Here is a 13,443-nt window from a genome sequence, read left to right as displayed (position 1 = left end):
CAGAGGAAGGAATAATTACCTAAAGAAAGAAAGAAAGGGTCAGGAAAAGCTGAAAAGGAGGAAAACTTGATCTGGAATTTAAAGACTTAAACCAAGTGGATAATGGAAGAAAAAAGAAAAGTCTGTACAAAGACATAGAGCATGAAATGAGCTGACATTTGGGGGGTCTAGAAGGAATCTGATACCGCTGTAGGGGAGGGCTAAGTGTGGAGTGATGAACTGGTAAAGTAGTTAGAAGGGGGTGTGGTGAGCCACTGATGGATTTTGAAAAGTAGATTTGAGTTTCTGAAAAGCTACTCGTGTGGTGGTGTCAAGAATGAATGGCTGGTCATCTGATCGACAAAATAAAAAGCCAGTTGTTTTAAAAAAGTAATTAAATAGACAAACTCTTGGCATGATTGATTTTTTTAAGAGGCAGAAATAAACGGTACTATATATGAAAAGAGACATTGAAACAGAAAAAGTAAATATTTAAGAATCATAAGAGAATCACATGAACAACTTTAGGCCAATATATTTGAAACCTTAGAAACACTGGATAATTTTTAAAAAGCATAAATTATGGAAATTAACTGGAGAAGAAATTGACACTGAATAAACCTATAACTGTTAAGGATGGGGAGAGATGGAAATTAACTCAATAGTCAAAAATGTACCACAAATAGTACTAGTTCCAGAAAATTTGCAGGCAATTTTTTCCAAAAATTTGAGGAAGAAATACTTACCTCTTACGAATAGCCATTCTAGGAAATAGAAAATGAGAGAAAACTCCTCAGCATATTTTATAAAGTCATTATAATCCTGATGTCAAAGCCAAACAATGAGAATCAATCTCACATACAGATTGCGATGCAAAATTACTAAATATTAGCATGAAATCCAAAATGACTGTGTTTATAAATATCATATAAAATATATGTTATATAGCATGCAAGAATTGCATAACATTAGAAAATCAATCATGTAATTTATCACATTGACATTAAAATAGATAATAGAAAACATTCAGTAAAATTCTGTTAGTCATTTTTAAAAAACCTTTGCCAACTAGTTTAAATCATAGCTCTATGACTTATTAGTTATTAAATTTAATTCAGGTAAAAACAATTTAAGCTTTATATATAAAAGGAAAAGAATGGAATAGAAGAGAAAGATTGTGGAGGCAGAGAACAAATTAGGAGGTCATTGCAACAAATCCAGGTATGAGATCCAGACATCTGGGACTGGAGAACAGTCCTCAGGTATTAAAGACTGAGGAGACGTGAGTTTTAGCAATACTTAAGAGAAAGACTGACAGAAGCTGGTAATTGACTGGATGTGTGTGGGAGAAGGGTTGTAATGAAAAGATAAGAGTCTATTATGACTTCCAGCTTTCTGAACTAGGTGGCTATGTGGATGGTAGTTCAATTCATCAAAATAGAAAATGTGGTTTGAAGGTTTGTCTAAAATTAGCAAGGTTCTCTTGCATGAGGTGAAAATAACTATTTAAGAAAGTTGTGTGTCAGCCTGAATAAGAGCTTTGACACCAGAGAATTTCAGTTAATATCAGGAGAGAAAAATGCTATTAGTTTTTGAAACTGCTAGATCTGGGCCTTTCCAAGAGTCGCCACTTCAATAAATGTTTACTAAACTAGCCCAAAGCTACCAGCAGTTTAAACAGTGTATGATTAAGTAAGGAGCTGAGGCTTTTGTTTACCCAGAATCATAGTAGCTAAGAAAAAACAAAGTTATCTTGGAAATATATAGTAAATCTAGAGTTAAGGAGGGCCTAATGATGGCAATATTAGTGATAAAAACAACCTTTTTTTAACATTGGAAACAGATCGAAGAGGAAAGATATTTAATTTTTAAAATCTTGCTCTATTATATATTTTATATTTTTATAACTAGTTATTGTATTTTTGGATTAAAATTTAAGTTTTGTTTACAATAGATTTAATTTTTATGGAAAACCACAAAATATAACATTTTGGTCTTCAACAAAGCCTATGTGTTAAAAGCAATCATCTGCATGCTGGCAACTGCCGGAATTCTTTTTATCTTCCCTCTTTGTTTCTCCGACTTGCCCTCTCAACTTGATAATATCCATGTACATTTCACTCATTATGCTGTGACTTGAGTATGTATCAAAATCTGCAGAAACAAAACAAACAAAGTCACAATTTTACTATGTATATGCAGTGTTAAAAAAAAAAAAGTAAATGTCTAAATATTTCTACCCAGCCTAGGAAAAGAATGGACAAAACTGTAGAATGTGAAAGGCCACTTCCAAAGCAGTAATATCCTGCTGAAGGCAGCGTCAGGCAGCTGCCAAGAAGTTTTGTTAATAGCGAGACCAGTCTTCCCCAAGATGGTTGAGAATGATGATGACTTCATTTGGTTTTAAGGAAATGCATTCAGGTGTGAGTTGAGGAGCGAAGGCTGGAAAGAATAAATGACCCAGCTAGAGTTTGGTGATAATTTCATAAGTGGTGCTTAAACTTCAATCTTTGGGAGACCAATTATAGATGGCATTACCCAGGGATCAAACCCGGATTGGAGGGAGAATATACTAGAACCTTTTGCCAGGAGCAATCTTCTACTGATTCAATCCAAGTGGCAAGATCCACAGCAGGACAAAGGAACTTTTGAAAGAGACTTGAAAAGAGTTTAGTTACTCTGCGGTTAACCCATCAAAGGCATCCTCCTGTAACCCAGAGGATGGCGGGTCTCGACATGTGCTGGCCATTTGGAAAACAGATTCATATGGAGTAGATCAAACATTTCAGGAGAGCCCCTTGCCTTGAAAATATGGGGCCTTATGAAAATCATTAAGCCATTTATTGATATTTATTTGCCTACACTGTGCTTTAGCAAAGCAAGCAGGAATATGAGGATGAGAACCGTTGACCCAGTTTCAGAGGCCCTAGTTCAAGGTAGAAAGATTCCCTTACATGCCTGATTTTTAAGAGCCTTTTAAGAAGACATCCTACCACACAGCTGGCATAGGAAGACTGTCTTGGCTCCCTTCAACTGTGTATTAGGTTAACAACCACCTCAAGCTTCTTAGAAACCTAGAAATCCCCAGGCAGCTAGAAGAATTCCACAGAGCTAAGAAAACCCTTGCAATCTCAGAGGTTTAAGCGGAAAAATATTGCCAAACATCTTCTTTTCTTGCTCTGTGGCACTTTGTGTAACCCACTCCCAGCCTCATAAAACATGGGTGGCTCCACAGCGTACCCAATAATCTGTCCTTTCTAATGAGCCAACACTCTTTTATGGCTCAGGTCCAGTGTACCTGGAAATGAACAAGGAGCAAGTCCATATTTTCACTTTGGGAGTTACCAGGTTATTGCACATGAGTTCCTTCTAAACCAAAGTAATCTTACTATCTGATGTAGGGAACTTTGCTTGCTTTTTAAGGAAGTAGCCCCTGAACATTTATCAGGCTCCTAGCCTCAACTTCTCTTTGACTCAGATGCAAAGTCCCCATGAGTGGAGAAGGGCTCAGCAGAATGCCATCATTCTTGTACTTGGGGCTTTCAAATCTAGCCATGGAGGATGCCAAATGCATAGCTTCTGAGGCTCTGTGAAGTGGGGAGGAGGCTGGTTCTCAGAAGCTGGGCTCAACTTCTCCCAGAACATGACAGAGGTGGAAATTCTGTCCTAAAATATTCAACACATATGTTCTGAAATTCGTTAAGTTCCAAAATTAAAAGCAAATTTTAAAAAGTCCAGCTTAGGTTCTTGTACAAAGCAGATACCAAGGAATGTTTGTTGACTGATGAATTTGTTAGCTGATAAATATGAGAAATACAGTTTATTTTGTACCACATGGCAGCTAAAGTTGTTAAGAAGACATTTATCCGTATTTGTCATTATATAAATTTTAGAAAATGAATTACCTAAACACTACCTGTGTTTGAAAACAACTTTTCCTCACAAAGCCTTCCCAATACTTTCCCCTTTGTCATTTTGGGGGGAAACAACTGTCACTTGGCTTTGAATTGTTCATTAATTTTTTTTTTGTCATCTCCTCAACTTCATGGTCCCCAAAGGGAAAAATTCTGTGTTAACATTTATTTACTTAAATTTTAGGGGGTAACTCCCTCAGGATCCAACACAAATTTCACAAAACACACACTTAGTAACTGTTTGTTGACTGATCAATTTGTTCACTGATAGATATTAGAAATACAATCTGGTTTGTACCATACGGCAGCTAAACTTGCAGTACACAAAAAGCTTCATTTTCTGCTACTTTTTAATAGCCTGTACTTGGAAGAAATATTTTCTTAGAAGATCTTGTTTGTGGTCTCAAGTCAGATTTGGACACCAGTATTTAAGAAGGAGTAGTGTGTTTTATGCAGTAAAATAAGATAACAAGTATATAAATATTACTACAAATATTACAAAACTGCAGTGATGTTTTCTATTGACTGACAGTGACAATAAATTTCTAATAGGTCCCGACAGCCATTTCTGTAGTAGATGAAGGAGCATTAGTTATGATAGATTCTCTGTAGATGAACTAGTGAGACTTTTTGGAGTACAAGATCTAGTCTCAATGCTTTTTGTAGAAAAGGAGGAAGGGAAGAAAAGAAGGGGGGAGAGAGAGAGCATGGGAAAGAGAGAGGAAGAAAGAAAGAAAAAGAAAGAAAAAAGGAAGAAAGAAAAACAGAAAAAGGAGAAGAAAGAAAGAAAGAAAAAAGAAAAAAAGAGAAGAAAGAAAGAAGAAAGAAAAAGAAAATCTCCCGAAAGACAAATAAGAAGCCACTCCAGCCCTCCCCAGGAAGGACTGCCTGACTTAGGAGGAAGAAAGAAGAAAAAGAAACAAAAGAGAGAGGGAGAGTGGGAGGAAGTAGAGAGGCTGGCTATTACTAAAGGGCTGTTCTATGTCAGGTACTATGCTGGGCGTTTTCACTTGACTATCTAATTTAATGATCATAATCACCCATGACGTAATCACAGTTTTCCACAATTCTTGTAGTACAAGGAGAATGAGCCATTTACTTGCCCAAGTTCCTGTGGTCATAGTTCCTATGGCCTGAGCTGGAAGCACACCCAAAGCTGGCCTGACTCCCAAAGACCATGTTCTTTCTTTCCTATGCTATGTTCAAAGGAAATCATTTGTATTGTTTTCTGGACACTCAAAGGACTAAGCATGCAGTTTCGCTTCTGTGTTATAATTTGAGGAAGGGAGGAAAGAAAGGAAAGGAAAGGAAAGGAAAGGAAAGGAAAGGAAAGGAAAGGAAAGGAAAGGAAAGGAAAGGAAAGGAAAGGAAAGGAAAGGAAAGGAAAGGAAAGGAAAGGAAAGGAAAGGGGAGAGAGAGCATGGGAAAGAGAAGGAAAGGAAGAAAGAGAGAGAGAAAAGGAGAAGAGGAGTAGAGGAAAGGAGGGAAGGAGGGAAGGAGAGAGGAAGGGAAGGAAGGAGGAAGAAAAGGATAAAAAGCAAAGAAAGAATAAAAAAAAATTAACTCTTTGTTAAAAGTATCCACATACATGACTTAACCACTCATTAACTACTGACATATTTGTACACATAAAGGAAATTTAAATTTTCCTAATAAAGGAAAGTTTAAAAAAAGAATTCCAATCCTAGAAATATAATTTTAGGACCTTTTCCTCATAAAACATTGCTGTTACCAATGACCACTTGCCCAGCTCCATCTTATTTCCAGACCTAAGAAAAACTCGTTCTGAGAGTCTCCCTAAACTTTAGAACTTCTAAGTAGCACTTTACTTATCACTGCTTCAGATGGGGGTGTTCTTCCAGGAGAAGGCTGGGAGATGGGTTTTTATAGATGCTTGCACTTCTCATAATTAGGACAATAGCCTCCCTCACAGTACGTATTGACTCCTGGTTGACGCTGTAGGCATATTCTCATTTATCACTCCATTGAGGCAGGAGTTGTCTGTTCTGTTTGCAGAGGGCTGGCACATGGGAGGTACTCAATACATATGTTTTGAATAAATGAATTTTTGTATCAACTTTATGAAATAACAGCATAATTTGTTTACTGGATGGAAAAACTGACATGGGAAGAGAATAAGTTGTCTGGTAGAAGGCTCGTTTGCACAACTGTCTCTCTTACTCTCATCTGTGCCGAGCCCGTCTGAGAGAGGGCAACCATTTACCTAGGTACCTCCTCCTCTTTATAACTAGAGAGCTGCTTTCAAGGGTATCACTTCCTTTTTCTGATATGTTTAAAAAAAAAATAAACAACTCCTTCGATCCCTTGAAGATTAGCTAAAAAGAAAGTTAAACCATGGGGACCTATATAGTAATGTTTCCCTGTGACCTTTTTTTCTAAATCAGGAAATGGTTACTTAGGCCCTCAGAAAGCCAGCTCAGAGCTCTGCTTCTTTCCCCTTTATCAGACTTCCTTGACTTGGAAAGTAGTTTCTCTGCCAAAGACTGTATCAACAATATTTACAGGCTGCCCCCCCACGCCCCCGCCACCCCTCTTTCTTAAAGGATCCAGGGCTTTTTCTTCTCCAGAACTTTATGACACAATTAGGCAAAAGCCAGCTATTTTCAAACAATGTTATGTCACAGTTTCCACAAAATATTTTAGAAAACTTGCCATATCTAATTGAGTATTTAACTTAATACAGGTATTCAGTAGCAAGAATCACACAAATACTTAAAGACTGAAAAATTTTAAAAAGGTAGTAGCTACTTAAAAATAAAAAAAATTCAAGTATTGATCAGGGACTACCAAAAACTTACTATCTATAATTTCTTAATGAAGCAAATATGTTATGTTTACATACACATCAGCCCACAGTGATAACAAGAGCACAAAATGCATTTTAGTGCAATTTATTTCTATAGAATTCTACCCTTACAATATACATTTACAGTATAAATAAAGAGAAAAAAAGAGTAATTGGTTGTATATTAGTCCATATTGGTCATTTCGACTGAGTCTACACGTTGACAAAAATTGTATATCAATTAAAAAAAAAAACTAAGAGAAAAAAAAACAGACCTATTGCTTTGTGACAGCAGTGGAAAAATGCCTGAATCTGGGTGGATAAGGACTTGTATAAATTGACTCCCATATTCTTAATCTTGCAATTGAAATGATAATATTATCCAGGAAGCTGCCATTCATTTGAATTGAGTAAGATGTTATATGTAAATCACACAACACAATGTCTGGCACGTGGGCTTGGTGTTTGCTTTTAGCTGTCCATGGCACTCACTGACACCAATAATGCTGCTCCAAAGTGAGGAAGCACTATAATAAATATGCTTGTCTGCTTGGAGTACTACCCCTAGAATTCATTTTATATCTACTTTAAGAGTGGACTCATTTCTATGTGAATCATAATAAAACATCAATTGTCAAATATGTCTTCCCCTCTATGCCCAGCCGAATGAAATCTCACCCATCTTGAAAAGCTCATCTTGAATGCCACTTCCTCCATTACATATTTTGCGATCTCTCCTGCAGGCCAATGTTTTCACTTTCTCAAACACCTCAAAAACTTGGGTTTTTACCTCTCAGAAGATACTTTCCCTGCTCTGCATGTTATGTTGTGGTCTCTTGGCATTATCCCTGATTAGATTCGAAGTCCCCTGAAAGCAGGGATCAGTCTTATCTTTACATTTCCTATAGGCTGAGCAGAGGGTGTCCGACTTGGATGCTCAATAAAAATGTGTTGATTTGGAGTGAATCGTGACCCATCCCAGCTACCAGGCCCTCAGCCAACTTCAGAGTGCAGAACACAATGGAGCCTTGTATTCCCCGCTGTGCATACCCACAAACATATACTGAACACCTGGAAACATGGGGACACTTAGTTGCTTGGCAAATACTCTCCCTCCCAGGGTGTCTTTCCTTTTGAAGAGGCTCCTCTGACAGCTGGTCTGCTGCTAGTTATATGGGGCACTCCCCAGAATGGGCCATCACTGCAGCAAATGGCCAAGTTCACTGTGCCAAGAACCAAGAAAAGAGAAGGGTCCAAGTAGGAGAGTGTCAATGCCAAGAATGCGCTTTCGGACTTATAACTGAAACAGACATCTCTGCAAGGGAGAAAACCATGTTGAATTCGCACTGAAACTTCCTCCCTCTCCTGCCTTCTTTTTCTTCTCAGTCCTCCTATGTCCCTCTCCTGCACCGGGTTCCCCACTGTCACTTGGTTCTAAGGAGCTTAGAATTCAACCTTAATTCCCAAGGAGAGGCCTCCACTCCGGGGAGGTCAGGGCCCTCTCCCACATCCTCTGTGGGATGCTCTCACAAGACGCTGTGGCAGCAGTGCTTACTGCTCTTTATTAAATACAAATTGCACCGAGCAGTTTCCAGGAACTTTAGTGGAAAGTCGATTCCTCCCAAATATTCAAGAAATTTCCCAGATCCTGAAAGGATCATTATTATTATCACAGCTACCATTATTTACAAAGCCCACATCATAAAAAAAAAAAAAAAAAGTTTTCTTAAAAGAATAAGATAGAGTAGGCATAAGCATGCCGCTTCCAGAAGGAGCCTTTATATTTTGCTTCCTTCAGAAGCATGACAGAACCTGCTGGCATCTGGTTGGGCAGCAAGGAAGAAGGGATCGGGCTTCTTGAAACCCAGGCAGGGTTGCCAGATTTAGCAAATAAAAATACAGGAAGCCCAGTTCGATTTGAATTTCAGAAAAACGATGAATAATGTTTTTGTATATGTTTATCCCAAATATTGCATGGAACACACTTATACTAAACCAATATTTGTTGTTTATTTGAAATTCAAAGTGAACTAGTTATCCTATACTTTTTCAGGCAACCCTCAGCCCAGAGAGAGTCAGGACAGTAAAGAAATTTTCACCAACAAAGCTTCTTTTAAAGCTCTGGCTGAATGGCTTTAAACGACATTTCAATTCAGGCCCTGCATTTTCCCTGGAGTGTGAGCTCAATGTCATAGAAAAACAATTGGGAGAATGAACATTCAGTGAGCATTCCGCCCCTTCCTTGCCCTCGGCAGCCTGTGGCAAACTGTTCCCCTTCAACCAGCTGGGGAGGAAAAAAGCTTCTCTTTTAAGATGGCTTTCCCCTCCCCTTTTATAGATTGGATTGTTTCTTGGATTTGCTGGAGAGCTGCTTTTGCTAATTGCTTGCAGACTGCAGTCCAAGCAGGCCTGCCAACTGTGGAGGTGGCGTGGAGGGGCTGAGAGGTAAAGAGGACGGGGTCTGGAATCAAGCAGACCTGGTTTGAAATTCCGGTTCTGCCACTTCCTGCCTGTGATACATCAGGTAAGTTGCTTAGCCTCTCTAGACCCCAGTATTCGCATCGGCAAAATGGGGGTACTCACAAGGTTTAGTTAAGGGTAACATGAAACTGGAGCATGTACAGGGCTTGTCACAGTGCCAGACACATAGTAGGCGCGCCTTTAATATTAGCCATTGTTATTATTATTGTATCTCTTTGATATGACTCACATGACTGTGACACCTGGAATCGCGTCTACTCAAGCCTGAGACTTAGAAATGTGAGGACAGATTCTAGAAGGCTATTCGACCCTTTTTCACCAGGAAGGGGTAGTTCAAAAAAAAAAAAAGGTGACTCCACTGCTTTCCTTAAGGGGCCTGCCCCGTCAGTCCTGCAGCAGCCGGCACTCTGACCGCCTCTAAAATCAATGATTAGATCACCAAATGGACTTGAATTAGGTCACCACAAAATTTATCTGGAGTCAGAAGTCTACTTAAGAAGGGAGAATAAGAGATAGAGCAGAGAGAGAGGGAAGGAAGTAGGGAAGAAGAGAAAGGGAGAGGGAGGAAGAAGAGAGAGAACGAATTTCTTGGTTTTATTGTTAAAAGCCACCTCTCTGTGTTCATGAATGTGATGGCCATCTGTCTGGGGCAGCTATTTAGTCGCTGTTCTTCCCTCAGATCTCTGGTGGTTCAGGTTTAGTAGAGGCACACATGGCCCAGGCCTAAACTGACAAGATGATTACATCCCTTGGCCACAGAGATGGTGTAGAGATGGGCAAGTGACCAAAGTCAAGCTAATCAAACCCACAGAGGGCTAGTCCCAGATTTGGACTGAGTGATTAAAAGAAGTATGAACTTTACCCTCTTAGCCTTAGAAACTAAGAGGAAGTAAAGGTCTGGAGCCTCTGCAGGCATCTTACAAGCATGAAGATATACTTGAAGATGTTACATCTTACAAATGCGAAGTCTGTGGAAGAACAGAATCAGTATAGAAGGAACCCAGTCATCTGACAGAGAGAGGAAAAAGAATTCTGTGACATCCTTCAAGCTCCTGTATACATCCCTCAGCTGCTTACTAACAGGTCCAAATACAACCTATGTATTATTTAATTTTGTTTGTGACGGGCTTTCTGTTACTAGATCAGTGTCCCTGGCTCCCAGTCCATTTCTGTCTGCCCAGTGCTTGATTTCGGAATCTGTTCATTTATAGCTACTAGCACTTCCAGGGTTCATCTCAACCTGCTTACTTACCAGCGGTCAGGAGTTTCAGCTTTAAGCCCCTACCAACCCTGATACTGCCTGTCCCAAGACGTATCATTTTAGGATAACAGGAAATTGCTATTGGCTGGTTGCTATGCCTAGGAGTGCCTGTCACTGTGCTAAGAACTTTGTTCCACTAAGTCCTCCAGCAACTTCATTTTATGGATGAGGCTACTGAGTCTCAGAGGGTGTATTAAGTGTCAGTAGGGTTGTTTCTTCTCAGTGATCTCTACTTGGCTTGCAGATAGCCAACTTTTCCCAGTATCTTCACATGGTTTTCTATGTCTGTGTCCTAATCTCCTCTTTTTAAAAGAATACCAGTCACATTGAATTAGGGCCCACTCACTTAACCTGATTTTACCTTACTTACAGCTTTAAAAGCCCTGTCTCCAAATACAGTCATATTCCGAGATACTGGAGGGTTAGGATTTCGACATATGAATTTTAGGGAGTTATAATTCAGGCTGTAACAGAAGGGTTAAGTAACTTAGCCCAGGTCATTCAACTGGATACACTGAGGAGCTAAGATTCACACTCAGATCTGTGTGTCTCTGAAGTCCATCATTCTTTAAATATCATGCTTTCCCATCCAGGACCTCCATCCACTACCGCTATTGCAATTGGTGTCATCAGGAATACAAAAAGAGGATTTATAAGCACGTCCTCCAGTGTGTCAACCAGTAGAGGCAAGAGAAGAAGGTAAAAAACAAGTATATAAATGATTATAAAATTTATAGTAAATGTTCAACAACTACTAATTCTCTTCTCTCCATTCTAACAAGGTCTATAACAACATAGAAGAAGTTAAATTAAAAAATTATAAAGAAAACACTGTGTGGTTACAAAGGAGGGAGAATTTGCAATCAAGGAAGGTGAGGTAGGGGGTGGGGGAGCAGATGGAGGGAAAGGAGATAGGATCAGAAAAGGCTTCAGGAAAGAGATGATATTTAAGAAATAAAAAAGAAATTATTGGGGCATGTAGGAATCAAACCGCCAGAATGTGAATCTTAGCTCTACCACCTACTGGTTATATGATCTTGGGCAATGTACTTAGCCTCAATTTCCTTATCTTTAAAATGGGGATAATAATAATTAGATGGATCTCATAGACTTCTTATGAGAAATCAATACAATAATCTTAGTGAGTATTAAAACAAGGCTGGCACATAACAATACTTTAATAAATGTTACCTATTATTATTTGAGATGTCTCAAAGAATGGGTAAGGTTTGCATAAAGAAATTGCATAAAAGAAATATATGACAGAAGAATAAATAATTGAAATTATAATGAAGCTGACTTTAAATGTGTGAATGATGAATTTGGACTCGATTTTACAGGCGATGGAGCTATGGAAGACTTTTGAACAGAGGCTGTGTGATATTACTATGAGAAGATACATTCTGTGAAAAGATTGCTCTCATAAACAAGTGTAAGATGGACTGGAGGAGGAACAGGACATGACAGAAAGACTAGGGTAAACAGGAGGCTGTTGGGAAAAAACAGATGAAAAGTAAAATGAGCATGAAGTTGGGAGGAGGGGCATACCGCAGAGCGAGGGAAAGGACAGAGAGGAGAAACTGCAGAGATCAAATATACAAACTTGGCTACTGATGGGATATCTCTGATCAGAAAGAAGAAACACAGTTTCAAGCTCAAGTATTGGTCGTTGCCTATAGCAGACCTTGTTTTTCCTCCCACACTCTTCATCACCCCTCCCTCTCTCCAATTTTGTTCAAATATTCACCATCCTCTAAATGGCCACTGCTTCAGAGAAGATGCACTATCCTCAGCCTCAGGGGGCAGAGAGGGTATTGAGTTGTTCAAGACACCCAGGTGGCTTCGTTTTCTTGCCAGTGATTGGATTAAGCATGAGCATGTGGTGAAATATTTGGCAAAAAGAGGCAGACAAGCATAAACAACCCAAATGTCCATCAACTGAGGAATGAATGAACAAAATGTGATATATCCATACAATGGAGTACTATTCAACAATAAAAAGGATGAAATACTAATTTATCATATAATATGGATAACCTTCAAAATATGCTAAGTGAAAAAAGCCAGACACTAAAGACCACATATTATATGATTCCATTTAAACAAAGCGTTCAGAATCCACAAATGCATAAAGACAGAAGTAAATCAGTGGTTGTCAGGGACTGGAGGAAGAGGGGAATGGGAAGTGATTGTTAATGGACACAGGGTTTTTTGGGGGGCAGTAAAAATGTTTTAAAATTGATTGGGATGATAGCGGCACAATTCTACGAATGTATTAAAACCCATTGAATTGTATACCTTAAATAGATGAATTATATGGTATGCAATTATATTTCAAAAAAGCTATTATTTTTTTAAAAAGCAAGGGGAAGGCTGTTAAGATTTTGGAACAGATTTCATCACTCTTAAAAAGAAACACAAAGAAGAGCTGGCTCCTGATTTGGAGGCTGATGTATTTGAATATGATCACTGGAGCTATTACGGAAGCCTACCTATGATGACAGGAGCCAGCAGAAGCCAAAACTGACCCACAGAGCAAGCTAGAGCTAAGAGACGCACCTAGACTTTTCATTACTTAACATAATAAATTTCCTTATATTTTAGCCAATTGAGTGAAAGTATTCTGTCACTTGCAGTCATGGTGTTCTAACTAATACAATTCCATTAACAGAAAAATTTTTAGGTCAGGAGAAGTGTTGGTTTTTCAAAGGGACTATGAATTTATATTAATTTAAAAGTTGCGGGTTGTATTCCAACTAAAAGTTAAGGGCAGATCTGGAGGAAGAGATGGATAGATGGATTGATTAGAGTGTTACACTCTCAGCTGAAAAGAATGAGCTGCCTGGACTCCATACACTGAGCAGAAGGAAAAGAAATTAGTGAAGGAGACTGAAAAAAAGTGCCTGGAAAAGGACATGGAAGAACTGGAAAATGCTGCAGATGATGTCATGCAAATAACAACAAAAAAAAGAAGATTCAGAAAGAAGGAGATCGAAATTTGG

The 13,443-nt window shown here is 38.7% G+C and overlaps 1 long non-coding RNA gene across 1 annotated transcript; it reads left to right on the top strand.

Moving 5' to 3' along the window:
* The first annotated feature begins 9,115 nt into the window (after window positions 1-9,115).
* Window positions 9,116-13,228, top strand: LOC118603903. Its single transcript, XR_004951460.1, has 3 exons — window positions 9,116-9,223; window positions 11,035-11,140; window positions 11,782-13,228. It is a non-coding gene; the product is annotated as an uncharacterized LOC118603903 (long non-coding RNA).
* The last annotated feature ends 215 nt before the right edge of the window (window positions 13,229-13,443 follow it).

This window comes from Rousettus aegyptiacus, unplaced genomic scaffold (assembly GCF_014176215.1).
Source record: "Rousettus aegyptiacus isolate mRouAeg1 unplaced genomic scaffold, mRouAeg1.p scaffold_m13_p_6, whole genome shotgun sequence".
Taxonomy (NCBI): domain Eukaryota; kingdom Metazoa; phylum Chordata; class Mammalia; order Chiroptera; family Pteropodidae; genus Rousettus; species Rousettus aegyptiacus.
The sequence above is the reverse complement of the archived record's forward strand: the minus strand, read 5'-3'. Positions and strand labels throughout refer to the sequence as shown.